Genomic DNA, 17446 nt, shown 5'->3' on the forward strand with positions numbered 1-17446 from the left:
AAATAGAGACATAATTAGTACTCCATCACCACCACAACCAACAAAAAATCCTTCTGCTCCAATATTTGTTAAAAATCAGGAGCTGGGGTGGAAACTGATGTCACAACACTCTGCAGTTTCCTAGGTCACCTCCACAATCCCAGCATTCCCCACTGTCACACGCACCTTCCCTAGTTCTAGGGCATTATTGTGAAACATAAAACACAACATTTATTATGACATTTATAGTCTGGAGGTAGCACCTCAAGGCCCCAACACAGCCAATTCTTATTAACTAAGCTAAAATTTATTAAAAAACTAAAGAGAGAGTATGGTTAAAAGATCAATATACATACAGGCATGAATTCAATTCATTGAGGTGCAGATTCATAGCAGAGATGGTGAGCTTTGTAGTTGCAAAGAGTTCTTTCAGAAATCGTTCATAGGTTATAGTCCGATGTCCAAATATCATATTCAGGGCGTACCAGCATAACTGGGATCTTGGTCTTGCGACTCAAAATTCTCCTGATGAAGTCCAAGTAGATCTGAAATGACAGAATCAAGACCCAAAGATCTTTTATACAATTTCATGTCTTTTGACAAATTGGAGTTCCTCAGGGAACAAAAGGTAATTAGGATGACTTTGAAGGAGGTCCATCACTGGTACTTAGCTATACGAATTAACATAAGGCCATTTGCTTGTTCCTCCTCCATTCACAGTACATTTCAAAGAGAGATGAATACCAAGATATCCCATGTTTACAATTCATTTAAATGATAGGATGTTCTTTTGACCTCTGAATTATCAGAATACAGCATAGACAGGGACTGTTGATTACATTGTCAACCCTACTCATACATATGTAAACACACAAAAACACAAACATTATCTCCCCACATGTCTTTTGAGGGTTATTTATTTTGCAGGATATTTAACCACTTCTAGCCGTGCATTACAGCACCTATATCCCCACCCCAGAGAAAAAAGTGTTCCAATTTTTCACACTTGTTATCTGGTTACACTAGTTTCAAGTCCCTTTCATCCAGGGGGATCCCAGTATAAAATCCAAGCATGTTTCAGATGTCCTTATGTGCATCATGAATCTCACAATCATGTCACTGAATCAAATTGCTGCCTTGCCAAAAGTGGCAAGAATGGAATGGATTTCTATTTTCTGTGAGGATGTATACAGGCATTGCCTTTCAGTCAATGTCTAATATTTAATCTTGATAGGGGAATGGCAGAATAAGAGGCTAAAAATAATAGTATTTGGCATTTACAGAACACCTTTCATCAGAGGCTCTCATACTGTTCAAATACAGGAGTGGTAAATTTAACTCAAACATACCTAAGAAACCCAAAGGAAATGTAAAAATAAGTTCACTATCTTGGTAATCCTTATGGGTACTTACTGGCTGTGTTATTCTCTTTGGAGGACAAATGCCTGGGAGGTCGCCTGGCATGGGGAATCTGCGGGGCGACGGGAGATGAGAGCACAGGTCTGTGATCAGGGCCGAACGACAAACAAAGTTACAGAGCCCAGCCCCTGGTGAGGGCAGGGCAGCAAAGAGTCTCTGGCTCAGGCCTGCACTCAGGCTGTGCAGCAAAACAGTCGAGCCTCCTAACTGTAGCGGAGGGCCAACAAGTGCAGGCTTCTTGCCTAAGAGAGGGAACTGCCACCCACGGATTGGGGTGGCAGGGGGGGACGCAGGCCCATCCACTCCCCTGCGTCCCAGCAGGGCCCTAGCAGTGCCAGAGCGGTCTGCCAATGGGTCAGCGGGGATCCTGAGCACACCACACTGACTCACTTGCTGACAGTGTTGCAGCCAGACAGGGATCGGCTATCTCTGGGCCACTTATTAACTCTCCCTCAGGGCGTACCTGGCTCTGTAGAGGGTCGTCCATGTTGTCGGGGAAGAGGGCCTCTGTCAGGGCTTGCAGCTCCTCCGTGTTTGGGTCTCTAAATGGCGTTGGCCACTCCGCAGATTCCTCAGGGTCTGTGGCAGCCTCCCAGCTCGGGAGCTTGCAGGAAGCCTCTGGCGCCTCCGGCAGCTGGGCCCCAACTGAGTTTTCCGGCCCGACTTTTGTACTTCCTGTCCCGCCCTCCGGCTGGAGGGTTGAGTGTGGCGTGGCTCTGCCCACCAGGGTTCAGTGAGGGGCCCCTCCCCTCTGGGTTTGTGGGCGGCCAATCCGCCTCACTACAGTCGGTCAGTTGAAAGTGATATGTTTTTGTTTTTGTTTTAGGATATAAATGGTGCAAGACTTCCACTTCAGAAAATTCTTTGTAAATCTAATAACAGCTGTATTTGCACTGCCAAGGACCTCCTGCAGAGACTGAATAATTTTTGAAAAATTAAGAACCTCAGCAAAAAGGAATAGATCTTCAAATTTTGAACAGTGCTTCAGAAGAACTGCAAAATTAAAGCCGGAATTTATCTAGTTCCTTGGAATTAGTAGCAAGCAATACTCCTGCTTCTGAAGAAATGAGATCATCTGAAAGCAAATGGAAGGAGTTATGTGAGGAAGCTGAACACATAGCCAAGGAACCTGAAATTGCCTTTTCCCCTCAGGCAGTAGCAAAAGTTGACCTCAGCACTGCAAACCAGCAAGGCCACAAAGAACAAACAAAATATACTCCAAGCTGGCACAGCTCTTTGTTTCTGGCACACAGGATCAGTCGTTTGCATATGATGTTCTGAAGAGCAGTCAACAATATATAAAAAACGGTTTCTACTATCCTGTGCTGGATGAATTCTCGCTAAGCTTGGCAGATGATTCACCTCTAACTCTAGTTAGCTGTCTGATTTTTTTACATTTTATCCTTCAAAAAGATCCATGAGTTTATTAGGCCTGGTCTACACTAGGAGCTTATATCGAATTTAGCGCCGTTACATCGAATTAACCCTGCACCCGTCCACACCAGGAAGCTACTTAGTTCGAAATAGACCTCTTTTAAATTCGACTTCTGTAATCCTCGAAAACGAGAGGAGTAGCGCTAAATTCGAAATGGCAATATCGAATTAGGCTAGGTGTGGATGGAAATCGACGGTAATAGCTCCGGGAGCTATCCCACAGTGCACCACTCTGTTGACGCTCTGGACAGCACTTCGAGCTCGGATGCTCTGACCAGCCACACAGGAAAAGCCCCGGGAAAATTTGAATTCCTTTTCCTGTCTGGCCAGTTTGAATCTCATTTTCTGTTTGGACAGCGTGGAGAGCTCAGCAGCACTGGCAACGATGCAGAGCTCTCCAGCAGAGTTGGCCGTGCAATCTAATAGAAAGAGGGCCCCAGCATGGACTGATCGGGAAGTCTTGGATCTCATCGCTGTGTGGGGCGATGAGTCCGTGCTTTCAGAGCTGCGCTCCAAAAGAAGGAATGCAAAGATCTACGAGAAGATCTCGAAAGCCATGGCAGAGAGAGGATACAGCCGGGATGCAACGCAGTGCCGCGTGAAAATCAAGGAGCTGAGACAAGGCTACCAAAAAACCAAAGAGGCAAACCGACGCTCCGGATCCCAGCCCCACACATCACGTTTCTACGAGGCACTGCATTCCATCCTAGGTGCGGCCGCCACCACTACCCCACCACTGACCGTGGACTCCGAGGATGGGATATTGTCCACGGCCGGTTCCTCCTCGGAAATGTTAGGTGACGGGGAAGATGAGGAAGGAGATGAGGAGGACGAGGCAGTCGACAGCGCTTGCACCGCTGATTTCAACGACAGCCAGGAGCTCTTCATCACCCTTACCGAGATCCCCTACCAACCGTCCACAGCCCTTACCCTGGACACCGAATCAGGGGAAGGATCAAGCAGTGAGTGCTTTAAACATCTAAACATTTCATTTTAACATAAGTGGAATATTTATATTGTGAAGAATGGGCTTTTCAGTCACTCATTTAAACATAGAAACTTTTATTTATAACAAAACAGGAATATTAACTATATTAGTAATTTGTTGTTCATGATTTGGTTGGCTTAGTGAACTATTTACTACTAACTATATATAGAAAATCAAGTACTGTCCGGATATTCATGATTAGTCCACCACAGGACGCTCCACTCTGTAGTCCGTTATGCTGAACTTAAAGGAAAAGGCGGTCAATGTGCCCGGGAATGGACAGACAGTCCTCCTGGGATAGCTCGGCATAGCTCTCCTGCAGGTACCGCTCCAGCATGCGCACGAGGTTCAATGGCAGGGCGATCTTGTTTGGTCCCCCGTGGTAACACACGTTCCCACGCCATGAGTCCATCAGGTAGTCGGGGATCAGTGCGCGGCACAGCATGGCGGCATACGGCCCAGGCCTCTGCATGCTTTCACGCAGCATCCTTCCCCTCTCGGTCTCCGAGATCCTCATGAGGGTTATGTCACACATGACGCCCTGCTTTAAATTAGGAAGGGGAATGTTAGTATTGGGACTGCTTTACAGCCACGCTGTGGAGGCGGCAGAGGGGCAGCATACAGGGATCTTTCCCGGGGACAGCCGCGAGGTGGTGGGACAGGGGCAGAGCTCATGCTTCCCTGATTGCTGCCAGCAGAGAGTGGCCTTGCATTCAGTGCGAAAGGAGCCCAGTGCTACTATTACATGTTTAAGCTGCCACAAGTCTACGGCTTACCATGTTTTCCTGCAGCAGAAGTAGAGGTGTCCTGCAACGCTTCTCTGATCGCAACTGCAGGACCCCAGACACATAAGGCGAGGGCCGAAAATTCGACCTTGTCCTGAGTGCGCATGTGAAAGGTGCAGTGCATGGTGTTGTTCACAGAGAAAGACTATGCTCTTTGTTAGCAACTTCATGTATCTGTCTCAGGAATTTACTCCCTTTTTCCCATTCCCACAGACACATCTGCGACTGTCTCCCAACCCAGCCTGGCATCACACTCCCAGAGGCTAGCGCAGATTAGAAGAAGGAAGAGAAAAACTCGTGAAGACATGTTTTATGAACTTATGGAGTGCTCACGAGAGCAGGCAGCCCAGACGACACAGTGGAGGGAGAACTTGTCACAAATGCACAGAGCAGTCATGGAACGGGAGGAGAGGTGGCGCCAGGAGGACCAGCAGGCTACTCAAACCCTGCTTGGACTAATGAGGGAGCAAACGGAGACGCTCCGGCGCCTAGTGGATGTTCTGCAAGACCGGAGGCAGGAGGACAGAGCACTGCTGCTGTCTATCTCTAACCGCCCTCCCCCGCCACCAAGTCCCACACCCCCCTCACCAAAAGTACAAAGAAGGAGGGGCGGCAAGGTCCGTTAAAACTGTCAGTCGGCCACTGCACACTGCTGCAGCAATGGAAGGCTCTCGTTCCAAAGTTTGAAAAGTCCTTTCCTACCCATCTCACACTAGCCCATGTCCAAGTTTCCTCCACCCCCCCCCCCTTTTCATGTGCGGTTCACAATAAAACATCTGTTTCTGTTAAGTACTGTTTCCGAGAGTGTCTTTTGGAGGGGATTCTGTCTGAAGGGGGGGAAGGGGTTTGTTACTTGGACAGGACAGTCACCTGTAGCAGGCTACAGAGGCGGGGGCAGGTCCAGCATCAGGACACATACACAGCACAGTCACCAGTTACCCTGGTCAGTCTGGGAGGCGGTTTTCTTGTTCTGGGGTGCGAGGGGGTTGATCTGTGACTTTGTGTCGGGGGAGGGCAGTTAGAGATCCTATGCTGCGGTCCTTATCCTGGATCACAGAGCCACGCAGCAGGGGATCTGTTACCCTCCGCCCCCTGCCAGAAAGTCACTTGGCCGACACATACATCCAGTCCCGCCCAGGACTGCTGGCAGGCTGCGTTGAAACAACCAGTCCAGCACTGCGGAGCCTGTCATTCCCAGACTTTAGAAGCATCATTTGCATCAAAACACTAAGCCCGCCCCCCCGCCACAGTCTGCGTCCCCGGTTTAAAACATTCCCGCGAAAACAGTAAAAAAGAGAACCTTGTGCATTAACGGAACAGAAAAGATTTTATTTGTTGGGAAGGTGGGGAAGGGGGTATGTAACTTGGAAGGATAGTCAACAGTAACTGGGTAAAGAAACGGGGGCAGGTTCAGCATCTGTGTCCACAAAGTAAAAAGTCACTGGAGACCCTGTTCAGTCAGGAACCTGGCTTTCAAAGCCTCCCTGATGCACAGCGCGTCCCGCTGTGATCTTCTAATCGCCCTGCTGTCTGGCTGGACGTAATCAGAAGCCAGGCTATTTGCCTCAACCTCCCGCCCTGACATATAGGTCTCCCCCTTGCTCTCACACAAATTGTGGAGCACACAGCAAGCAGCTATCACAATGGGGATATTGGTCTCGCTGAGATCACAGCGAGTGAGTAGGCTTCTCCATCTCCCCTTGAGACGGCCAAAAGCACACTCCACCACCATTCTGCACTTGCTGAGCCAGTAGTTGAATAGTTCTTTCCCTGAGTCCAGTGCGCCAGTGTAGGGCTTCATGAGCCAGGGCATTAGCGGGTATGCGGGGTCCCCGAGGATGACTGTAGGCATCTCCACATCCCCAACAGTTACTTTGTGGTCCGGGAAGTAAAGACCGTCCTGCAGCCGTCTACACAGACCAGAGTTCCTGAACACCCTAGCGTCATGAACCTTGCCAGGCCATCCAACGTAGATATTGGTAAAACGTCCCCGATGGTCCACCAGTGCTTGCAGCACCATGGAAAAGTAGCCCTTCCGGTTGATGTACTGGCTAGCCTGGTGGTCCGGTGCCAGGATAGGGATGTGAGTCCCATCTATAGCCCCACCGCAGTTTGGGAATCCCATCTCGGCAAAGCCATCTCTGATGAGCTCCACGTTTCCCAGGGTCACTACCTTAGATAGCAGTAGCTTGACGATTGCCCTGGCTACTTGCATAACAGCAACCCCCACGGTAGACTTGCCCACGCCAAACTGGTTAGCGACGGACCGGTAGCTGTCTGGCGTTGCGAGCTTCCAGAGGGCTATGGCCACTCGCTTCTGGACAGTCAGGGCTGCCCGCATCCGGGTGTCCTTTCGCTTCAGGGAAGGGGACAGCAACTCACACAGTTCGAGGAAAGTCCCCTTCCGCATGCGAAAGTTGCGCAGCCACTGGGATTCATCCCAGACCTGCAGCACTATGCGGTCCCACCATTCCGTGCTGGTTTCACGGGCCCAGAATCGCCGTTCAACAGTATCAACAAGACCCAGTGACAGCGAAATGTCCTGGGCACTGGGTCTCATGTTCTCAGAGAGGTCGGAGCTAGTGTCCGACTTCATGCCGTCACGGTAGTGCCGTAGCCTCCTCTCATGATTGATCTGCAGCTGCCTCTGGTACAGGTGGAGGAGAAGATGCGAGGCGTTGAGAACTGCCACAACTGCAGCGATGGTCGCAGAGGGATCCATGCTCGCACTGCTGTGGCGTCCGCGCTGTCAGTAATCAGAAAAGCGCGCGAACTGATTTCCCGCCGGCGCTTTCAGGGAGGGAGGGAGGGAGGGCTTGAGTGACGGACGGATGACGACAGGCGCCCAAAAGCACCCTCGACACATTTTTTTACCCAGAAGGCATTTGGGGCTCGACCCAGAATTCCAATGGGCAGGGGGGACTGCGGGAACTGTGGGATAGCTGCCCACAGTGCACCGCTTCCAATGTCGACGCTTGCCCCGTTAGTGTGGACTCACAAAGTCTCACAAAGTCGAATTACTGTCCTTAGTGTGGACACACACGTTCGACTTAGTAATATCGATTCCACATAGTCGAATTAACTAAAATCGAAGTACTCTCGTAGTGTAGACAAGGCCTAAGGGCGTAAGTAGCTCCTGGGCCCTTGCTCAAAGTTGGGCTGGGCTCTCCCCACCCCCCCCCCCCCGCAAAATCTGAAATGTCACCCCTACAGCAGATTGCCACTTCAGTAAAGATTGCTTAGAATGGAGTTAATAATGCAGACACTGACACGGACTGTAAAGCTGTATTCTAGTCTAAAATCCGGAATATTGATAAAATACATGTTCTGAAAAAGAACTAATTTGACAACAGTTAACCACGTATGAACAAAAAGACTATACATTCCACTACAGTCAATTCAATTTTTAATCTTTCTGGAATGAAATCACTTTTATTCCAGAATATTACTGCACATCCAAAATGGAGTAACTATTCCAGAATAAGGTGATTTTTATTCTGGAATGCAGTGTTCACGTAGGGAACTGTTCCGGAATAGCTATCGCAGAACAGCTTATTCCCATCAATTACTCCATGCTGACAAACAAGCCCTAAGGCAAACCGAGTAAGGGTTGCACAACCAGGTGCTTAATGATCATCCTTGAAATAATAACACATGATGCACTTGCACTTCCCTCTGTGGTGTATGTTTCATAGAATATCAATATTTTTATTGTAAATGACGGTGAATGAGACCATTGACTGTGGTATTTAAAAAAGAAAATAGAAGTGGGTAGAGACCTTAGAAGTCATTCTTGAAAGTTTGGGTTTTTCTTTGAATGAATCGGCACCAAAATAATACAGTATGTTGAAAGTCCCAAATAGAAAGAATAAGAGGAGCATTCACAAAATCTCATTGAAAAATGGCTCAGGACTGTATTATTCTTAGTTATTTTGGATTCTACCTTACACCCAATAAGGGAGGCACAATTGGGACCAAAATACTTATGTCTTTTATTGTTACATATCCAGGCCCATTTCTACTGCAGTGCCCCAGAATTCAACATTCAAAGACATCACAGCTGCCAGTACTTCTAAGGCTGCGAAAGAGTGGATCCACCTTGCAGATGCTAAGGTAAGATGAAGATTTTTAAAAATATATTTTTAAAACCTATTATTTACATCTGGATATTTTTCTTCATATGTGAAAACATGTTTTAAAAATCTGACACTGGTGTACAGAAGAGAGTAGGAGCTTTAAAAGTGTGGTGACTGTCTATTTGCACTCTACAATTTGCAAGGTGAATTGACATTCGGAGAAGTCACTTGGTTTATTCAGTCAGTGCTCCCACGCATTCAAAGAGATTATTAAAAATTCCCAAACCTGTTAAACATTTGTTAATTTTATTGTTTTGTTGGTTTGTTATAAACTTAATTTTAAGAACAAGGAATTTAACTATAAGGGGTCTGACTCAGCTCCCATTGAAATCTATTTTGAAACTCCGTTGCTGAAAGATCAGTCCTTTAGGCTTGGTCTATAAAGCCACTTATGTCGACCTAACTAGGTTAGTGTCTACACTACAGCCTTGCTCCCGCTGATGTAAGTTCCCTACTACACCAACACAATAACTCCACCTCCAGGAGAGGCATAGGGCTTATGTTGTTGTAGTTAGGGCAAGGCAGTGTCTGTGTAGACACTGCTCCTTATGTCAACTGTTGGCTGTCAGTCTTGTCAATTTCATAGTTCCTCTGGAGCCATGAAATTGACAAGAAAGTCAGCTCCTGGCCCCCCAGCTGGGTGGCTGGTCTCTGCTCCAAGTCAGGCTGCCACCCAGGGTCCCAGCTTGGGCTGCCGCCCAGGCTCCCCACTGGAGCCCTGCTGCCCCCTGAGGTCCTGGCTGCTTGTTCCCAGCTGGGAGCATGGTAACCAGACTCTGGGTTTGGATCTCCCTGCCAGAGGTGAGAAGCCCGGGCTCTCAGCCCCCCACAATGCCCCTCTTCAGTTGGTGGAAGCACTCCTGGTGAGGTCATGCACCTTTGACAGATGGAAGGTAGTGTGGACATCAGCCAACACAGTAATTACTGCAGTGGCTGTAAGTCAACGTAACATAGGTCTGCTTAAGATTGTAGTGTAGACAGGTCTTTAGTTTCCTGGGTAAAGCTTAACTTATCCTGCTATGACCATTTATTGCTGGAGTCTACAAACAACAGATGTTTTTATGTATTGTGCCTATGATGTCCTGTAATAACTAACCACAAAAGGATATAGGTGGAGAAGAGAGAGCCTTAACTCTAAATTTCCCTGAATTTTTTGTTGGTTTGGATCACAGTGTTAAAGGGAATCACCAGTGTTTTTCTATCAAATCCCATATAGATATTTAGAAAGAAAGCCATAAAAATAAAAAGTAATGTTTAAACTTGTTTTCTGCTTCAACATTAATTTCAAAGGGAAAATCACTCTTTTTTGAACATTGTTTTCAGGTAAGTTTCAAAATGTATTTAAAAGTGGTGGGTTTTTTTTGGTCGGTAAATTATTTTTTCTTTATATTTGAAATGACACTTCCTTTTCATAGCTTATGTACAATAACATTTTCAAAAATATTTTAACCAGGTGTAATCCAATATGCAGCATAATCCACAAATTCATTCAATAATAATTAGAACTTATTTTTTTTTAACTGCAAAATTTACCCCAAAAATTGCAATATATTTGTTTTAAAAGTAGCTTCCTAGCATGAAATATTTAAACCCCTTAATACAGATTTGAATAGAACACGATCTTACAGACTACATGGTGATATAACATTAATATCAACCAGACACGTGTCCATACATTCAACTAAACTAAACTGAGTCCTCCCTACAGAAACCAGGACTGTTCATGTGAGAGACAAGTCAAATTTGAACAATGTTAATGTTTAATGTAATATGTCTTTAGTATTCTATAAATACATTAGGAGTAAGAGGAACACAAGGGAAAGTGTAGGTCCACTGCTTAGCAGGGAAGGAGAGTTAATAAGAGATGAAATCAAGAATCCTTGAGGAGTTTAATGCCTGTTTTGTTTCAGTCTTCATTAAAAAGGGTAACAGTGACCAGAGGCTAAACACAATTAATATTAACAACCTGGGGAAGGAACGCAAGCCAGAATAGTGAAAAAACAGGTTAAAGAATATTTAAAGAGGTTAGATGTATTCAAGTCAGCAGGGCCTGATGAAATTCACCCTAGGATATACTTAAGGGACTAATTGAAGCAATCTAGGAACCCTGAGCAATGTCTTCAAGAACTCATGGATGATAGGTGAGTTCCCAGAGGGCTGGGGAGGGCAAACCTAGTACCTATCTCTAAAAGGGGAACAAGGAGGACCTGGAGAATTACAGATCAGTGACCTTAACTTTGATACCTAGAAAAAACTGCAACAAAGTATTTAACAATCACCTTGTAAGCACCTGGAAGATAATAGGGTGATAAGTAATAGTCTGCATGGATTTGCTAAGAGAACAATCATATCAGGCCAACCTAATTTTCTTTTTTGACAAGATTACTGGCCTACTGAATAGGGATGAAGCAATAAATATAATTTATCTTGATTATAGTAAGGCTTTTGACACTGTCCCATATGACAGTCTCATAAGCAAACTAGGGAAATGTGGACTATATGACATTACTATAAGGCAGGTGCAGAATTGATTGAAAAACCAAACTCAACAAGTAATTATCAATGGTTCACAGTCAAACTGAGAGGATTTATCTGTACTGGGGTCAGTACAATTCAACATTTTAGATAACTACATGGATAATGGAATGGAGAGTATGCTTATAACACTTGTGAATGACACCAAGCTGAGAAGGGTTGCAAGCACTTTGAAGGACAAGATAAGAATTCAAAACGACCTTGACAAATTGGAGAACAGGTCTGAAATCAACAAGATGAAATTCAATAGACAAGTGGAAAGTCACTTACGAAGGAAAAATCAAATACACAACTCCACAATGTAAAGACAGCCATACTACGGAAAAGGATCTGAGAGTTATAGTGGATCTCAAATTGAATATGAGTCAACAATGCCTTGCAGTTAGGAAAAAGGCTAACCCCATTCTAGGGTGTATTAGCAAGAGTGTCATATGTAAGACATACTTCCACTATACGTGGCTTTGGTGAGGCCTCAGCTGGAGTATAGTGTCCAGGCTTGAGTGCTACACTGTACGAAATATGTGCACAAATCGGAGAGAGTTTGGTCGCCAGAGGAGGGCAACAAAAATAATAAAAGGTTTAGGAGACCTGACCCTGAGAAAATGTTAAAAAATTAGGTTTATTTACTCTTGAGAAAAGAAGACTGAGGTGGGACCTGGTAACAGTTTTCAGATATGTTAAAGACTGTTATAAAGAGGATGGTGATCAGTTGTTCTCCATGTCCACTGAAGGTAGGACAAGAAGTAACGGGCTTAATCTGCAGCAAGGGAGATTTAGGTTAGATATTAGGACAAACTTTCTAACTATAAGGATAGTTAAGTATTGGAATAGGTTACCAAAGGAGGTTGTCAAATCCCTGCCATTGGAGGTTTTTAAGAACAGGTTGGACTAACACCTGTCAGGGATGGTCTAGATCAGGGGTCTCAAACACGCGGCCCGCAGGGCTCTTGCATGTGGCCTGCCAAGCTCCCCGCGCCCCCCCTCTGCCCCTCTGCCTACCCACGGGATTGCCCCCTATGGTGCTGCGAGCCCCGCGCAGCTCTCTGAAGCAGCTGGCAGCACGCCCCTTTGGGGAGGGAGGGGGAAGGAGGCAGAGGGCTCCTGCATTGCCTCCTTCCAGGCACCACACCCCACAGCTCCCATTGGCAAGAAACAGGGAACCGCGGCCAATGGGAGCTTTGAGGGAGGTACCTAGAGCAAGAGCAGTGCACGCACGGAACCCTCAGCCTCCCCCCTCCCCCAGGGGCTGCAGGGATATGGTTCCAGCTGCTTCCTGGAATGGAGCAGCGTGGGGCCGGGGGCCAGGGCAGGCAGGCAGGGAGCCTGCCCTGGCCCTGGTGTGCGCCACTGCCACCCCGGAGCCACTCTAGGTAAGCGGCGCCGGGCTGGAGCTCGCACCCTGCACCCCTCCTGCACACCAACTCCCTGCCCTGAGCCCCCTGCCACATCCACACCCTTCCTGCACCCCAACCCCTGCCCTGAGCCCCCTGCCACATCCCACACCCCAACTCCCTGCCCTGAACCCCCTGCCGCATCCCACACCCCAACTCCCTGCCCTGAGCCCCCTGCCACATCCCACACCCCTCCTGCACCCGAACCCCCTGCCCTGAGCCCCTTGCCACATCCCACACCCCTCCTGCACCCCAACCCCTGCCCTGAGCCCCCTGCCACATCCCACACCCCAACTCCCTGCCCTGAGCCCCCTGCCACATCCCACACCCCTCCTGCACCCGAACCCCCTGCCCTGAGCCCCTTGCCACATCCCACACCCCTCCTGCACCCCAACCCCTGCCCTGAGCCCCCTGCCACATCCCACACCCCTCCTGCACCCCAACCCCCTGCCCTGAGCCCCCTGCTATATCCCGCACCCCTCCTGCACTCCCTGCCCTGAGCCACCTGCCTCACCCCTCACCCTCTTGCACCCCACCCACCAACACCCTGCCCTCAGACCCCTGCCGCTCCCTGCACACCACCTGCCCCTCAACTCCCTGCCCTGAGCCCCGGCTGCACCCTGCACCCTTTCTGCACCCCCTGGGCGCAGCGTTGGGGTGCGGACTTCAGGGAAACGGTTGGAATGGGGCAGAGAAGGGGTGGGAAGAGGTGGGGCAGGGACACGGCCTAATGGAAGGGGTGGAGTGGGGGCGGGGCCAGAGGCAGCAAGGGGGGTGTCAGTGATGCGGCCCTCGGTTCAATGCATTAGTCCTCATGTGGCCCTTGTGGTCATTTGAGTTTGAGACCCCTGGTCTAGGTATACTTGGTCCTGTCTTTGCACAGGAGATCAGCCTAGATGACCTCTCAAGGTCCTTTCCAGCCCTACATTTTATGATCCTATATGACACAAATCCTACAATGGGAAAGTGTAAACAGGAAGTTAAAATGGAACTCTATATGAAACCTTAAGTATGTCATTTGCTACTGTATCTGTGTAGCCTCTAGGCTTGAATTTACATCTACTGGAGCTTGCCTCTGAATCTTTAAAGTAATATTGGTCTGCCTTCAAAAAATAATTTGTTAGAGAGATTAAATGGTAAAGAGACAAATGGTCTGTTTGTGTGTGCTGTGTCCACATTTGCCCATTGGAAGATCTCTGTATGGCTTTCAGGAACTCAGAAGTCAACCAGAATTTATTTTAATTTGAAAGACTAATTATTTCCAAAACAATGCAATGAAGAGAGGGTTAAAATTGTACACTGTATAGAGAGGTATATTTCTACACCTCAGTAAAAATAATGCTATACCCCAGAAGACTCTTTCAACTAGTCTCCATTGATTTCCAATTGAGGACCAATAGCTCCAGGGATTTGGAGATATCAATAGACCTGTTACTCTGTTTCAAATCTCAGGTGACAACTGGAAGCAGCAGTTGGTGATCAGCTGCACAGGCGCCAACTTTCTTTGGCGCTGGTGGGTGCTTGTGCCCCCCCCCCCGCCCCCAACCCCGCCCTGACTCCGCCCCCTCCCTAACCCTAATGGACCCCTCCCCAAATCCCCACCCTGGCCCCGCCTCTTCCCTGAGTGTGCTGTGTTCCTCCTCCTCCCCCCTCTCTCCCAACGCTTGCCGCGCGAAACAGCTGTTTCGCGGCACAAGTGCTGGGAGGGACGGGGGAGAAGCAGGACGCGCTGGCGCGCTCAGGGGAGGAGGCGGAGGTGAGCTGGTGTGTGGGGGACGGGTCTGGGAGCTGCCGGTGGGTGCAGAGCACCCACCAATTTTTCCCCATGGGTGCTCCAGCCCCGGAGCACCCACGGAGTCAGCGCCTCTGATCGGCTGTGACTACTAGAGACTATGGATGGTTTAGTGACTAGGAAATCTACCTGGAACTTAGAAGACCTGGGTTCAAGTCCCTGCTCTGTTACAGACTTCCTGTGTGATCTTGGGCAAGGCACTTCGCCTCTCTGTGTCGCAGGTCCCCACTTATAAAATGCAGATAATAACACTTCTCTACCTCACAGAGGTTGTGACGCTAAGCACTGCAGTATTTACACACTGATGTAATAACCTTTGAACAAAGTATGTCTTGTGAGATATCATTTGAAAACTAATTAATCCTGATCATTAACATTCTTGTGTGATGTATGTATGCAATGTGTATTAAGAGTTATGAATATATGCTGGAATTATTATTAAAGTGTGTCAGGGGAGTTTACAACAAGCCAGCAGAGGGAGGAGATGGCAGGAAACAGAACAATTTGCATTTCAGCAAACACAATTGAGGGAAGAAAGAGCATGTACCTCCATGTTGCCTTCCTCACAACTTGAACAAACTTCACTTTGAGGGGTAACCTTCATTAGAATCTATTTTAAAGGTTTGCGTGTGTATAAACATAGGCGGTTGAACCTCAAGTAATAAGCAATTGAATCAATGGATTGTAAAAAATATTACTGTATTATAAGAGTGTATAGACCAAGGTCTTTTCTGAAAGCTAATGACACACTAGTGATGATATCATTATGAAATGTGTGTATTACCACTATCTGAGGACATATGGATACTTAATGATGTTATGTTTTAAATTCTGCAGGCAAACAGAGAGGAACAGTTTCTCTCCCATACAGGAGAGGAGGCAACTATTTACCTGTCTCCTGTGTAAATTAAGCATGCTGGAATCAAAACAATGGAAACTCCAGTTACATACAGGGGGCTGGGAAGCCCATAGGAAGCAAAGAACAACATGAGGTCATCCTGCCTCTTGAAACAAAGTAATTGAACTTTGGAAGATATGAGCATAGACAGAAGGCTTCTTTGGCATCCATCACTAGACACACAAGGGAACCGAGCTCTTCCAAGCTAAGAAAGATAGGTCCTTCAACCAAGGGTGGGAAGGGGGTGAAGTCTATGGAACTGAATATAGATGAGAAACCTACTTTAGTAAAGATCTTTCAGCCTAAGAAGACACGGAAAGCCAGCACCTTGTACTTTTGTGGAAGGTCCTGACTGAAGGAATGTCAGCCATGGCTAGGAAGAAGAATGAGAAACCGTCTTGAACAAAGCCTGTAACTTGCTAGATTAAGGTTTAGACTTTTAGAAGCATGTTTTCACTTTGATTTGCTGGTAACCCTTTCTAACTTTATTCCTTTTAGTTGGCATCACTTAGCCTATGTCCTATTTTTAATAAAATTTGTTCTATTTTTATTATAAACCAACTCCATGGTGTGTTAACTGGAGTAAGTACACCCTTCCCTTTAAAGTTACTAGGCTGTGATATGCTTTTGGGTCTTTAGAGGAACAAATGGACCTTTTTATTTCTCTGAACTCTCCAGGAGAGGTCTGGATAATAGAGAACACACTATTTTGGGAAAATTCAGGTTTGTTGCGGTCATCTTTCTGGTTGTAACCAAGGCTGCTGGGAGTCTGAGTGGGGCTGTGGTGTAGTAGACAGGGTGCTGGGGTCAGAGCTGCTGAGTTAGGGTTGCCTAGCGCACAGAAACTTCAGGGTGTGACCTGCATGCTTGTAGGCTGGTTGTGAGCATCCCAAGATGGGATCTAAGTAGCAAAGCATTGTAGACCCATGGTGACAACCTCTCTCTGGTCAGCATAGCACCCCCAGATTCCATCTCAGAGGTGTTGTGAAGATAAATACATTAAAGTTTGTGAAGCAATCAGGTACTCTGGTAATGTGGGTCCTGTAAGTATCTGAGACTAGATAGACTATTGTGATTAATAATGTAAAATAACTTGCCTCTACGGCTACCTTCTACTTCCCTGTTTGTCTATTTAGTCATCTGGTGTATATTGTCAGACTGCGCTCTCTGGGGCAGGGCCTCTCTGTGTTATTTGTTAGTACAATGGAGCCCTCATCCCTCTCGGAGGTCCATAGTCTTTACCATATAGCAATAGTAAATAATAACAGGAACCAATTAAAATTTCTCTAGTAGGTCATTGGACTACAGGAGTCTATACATGGCTCATTTGATGGGGTTAATTTAGCCTCGGCTCTCCAGTGAGGTAGCAATACTTTTTGGATGGGGAAACTGAAGCTCAGAGATTAATGGCTTGCCAAGGAAGTCAGTGGCAGAAAATGAAATTGAACGTAGATCTCCTGTTTATCTGTCCTTCCTGCCATTCATATCGGTCAGCATTTGGTATATTATGCCTGGAATAGACAGTGAGAGATTGGGGTGTGAGGCTCCTCCCATTATAAGGTCCTGCCCTGTACATGTTCCTATTAAAGTCAATGGCAATTTGAGGTATGCAGGGAATGCATATTTGGGATGATAAAGATGCACAGTTTGACCACTGTATAATATGAGCTTTGCTATTAAATCTCACAAGATCTCTGGTTAGTGTTACACTTCCCCAAAAAAGTTACAGTAAAAATTCAGATGTTGAAACTGTTCATAACACAGGCCCAGTGGAACTGAACTGAAAGGAGCCGACACATCATGCTTTCCACCCCATCAAATGCCATGTATAGACTCCAGTAGTTCAATGACCTACTAGACTGAGATGGAGACGATTGGAGATGCTAAGATAAGAGAAACTTCCTTATTGTTCTTAGCTTTTGGATTTTGTGAGCATTAGACAACATAGCAGTAGTCCCTTCCTCACCTTCACTCCGCCTTTTTTTTTTAAATGTCTCCCTAACATTGACTTTATATGACATGCAGCACCGTTTTTCAGTGTCCTTTTGGTGTGTCAGATATACTGTCCTCGGCTTTATCAAAACTACCT

Source organism: Emys orbicularis (assembly GCF_028017835.1).
Source record: "Emys orbicularis isolate rEmyOrb1 chromosome 2 unlocalized genomic scaffold, rEmyOrb1.hap1 SUPER_2_unloc_1, whole genome shotgun sequence".
NCBI lineage: Eukaryota > Metazoa > Chordata > Testudines > Emydidae > Emys > Emys orbicularis.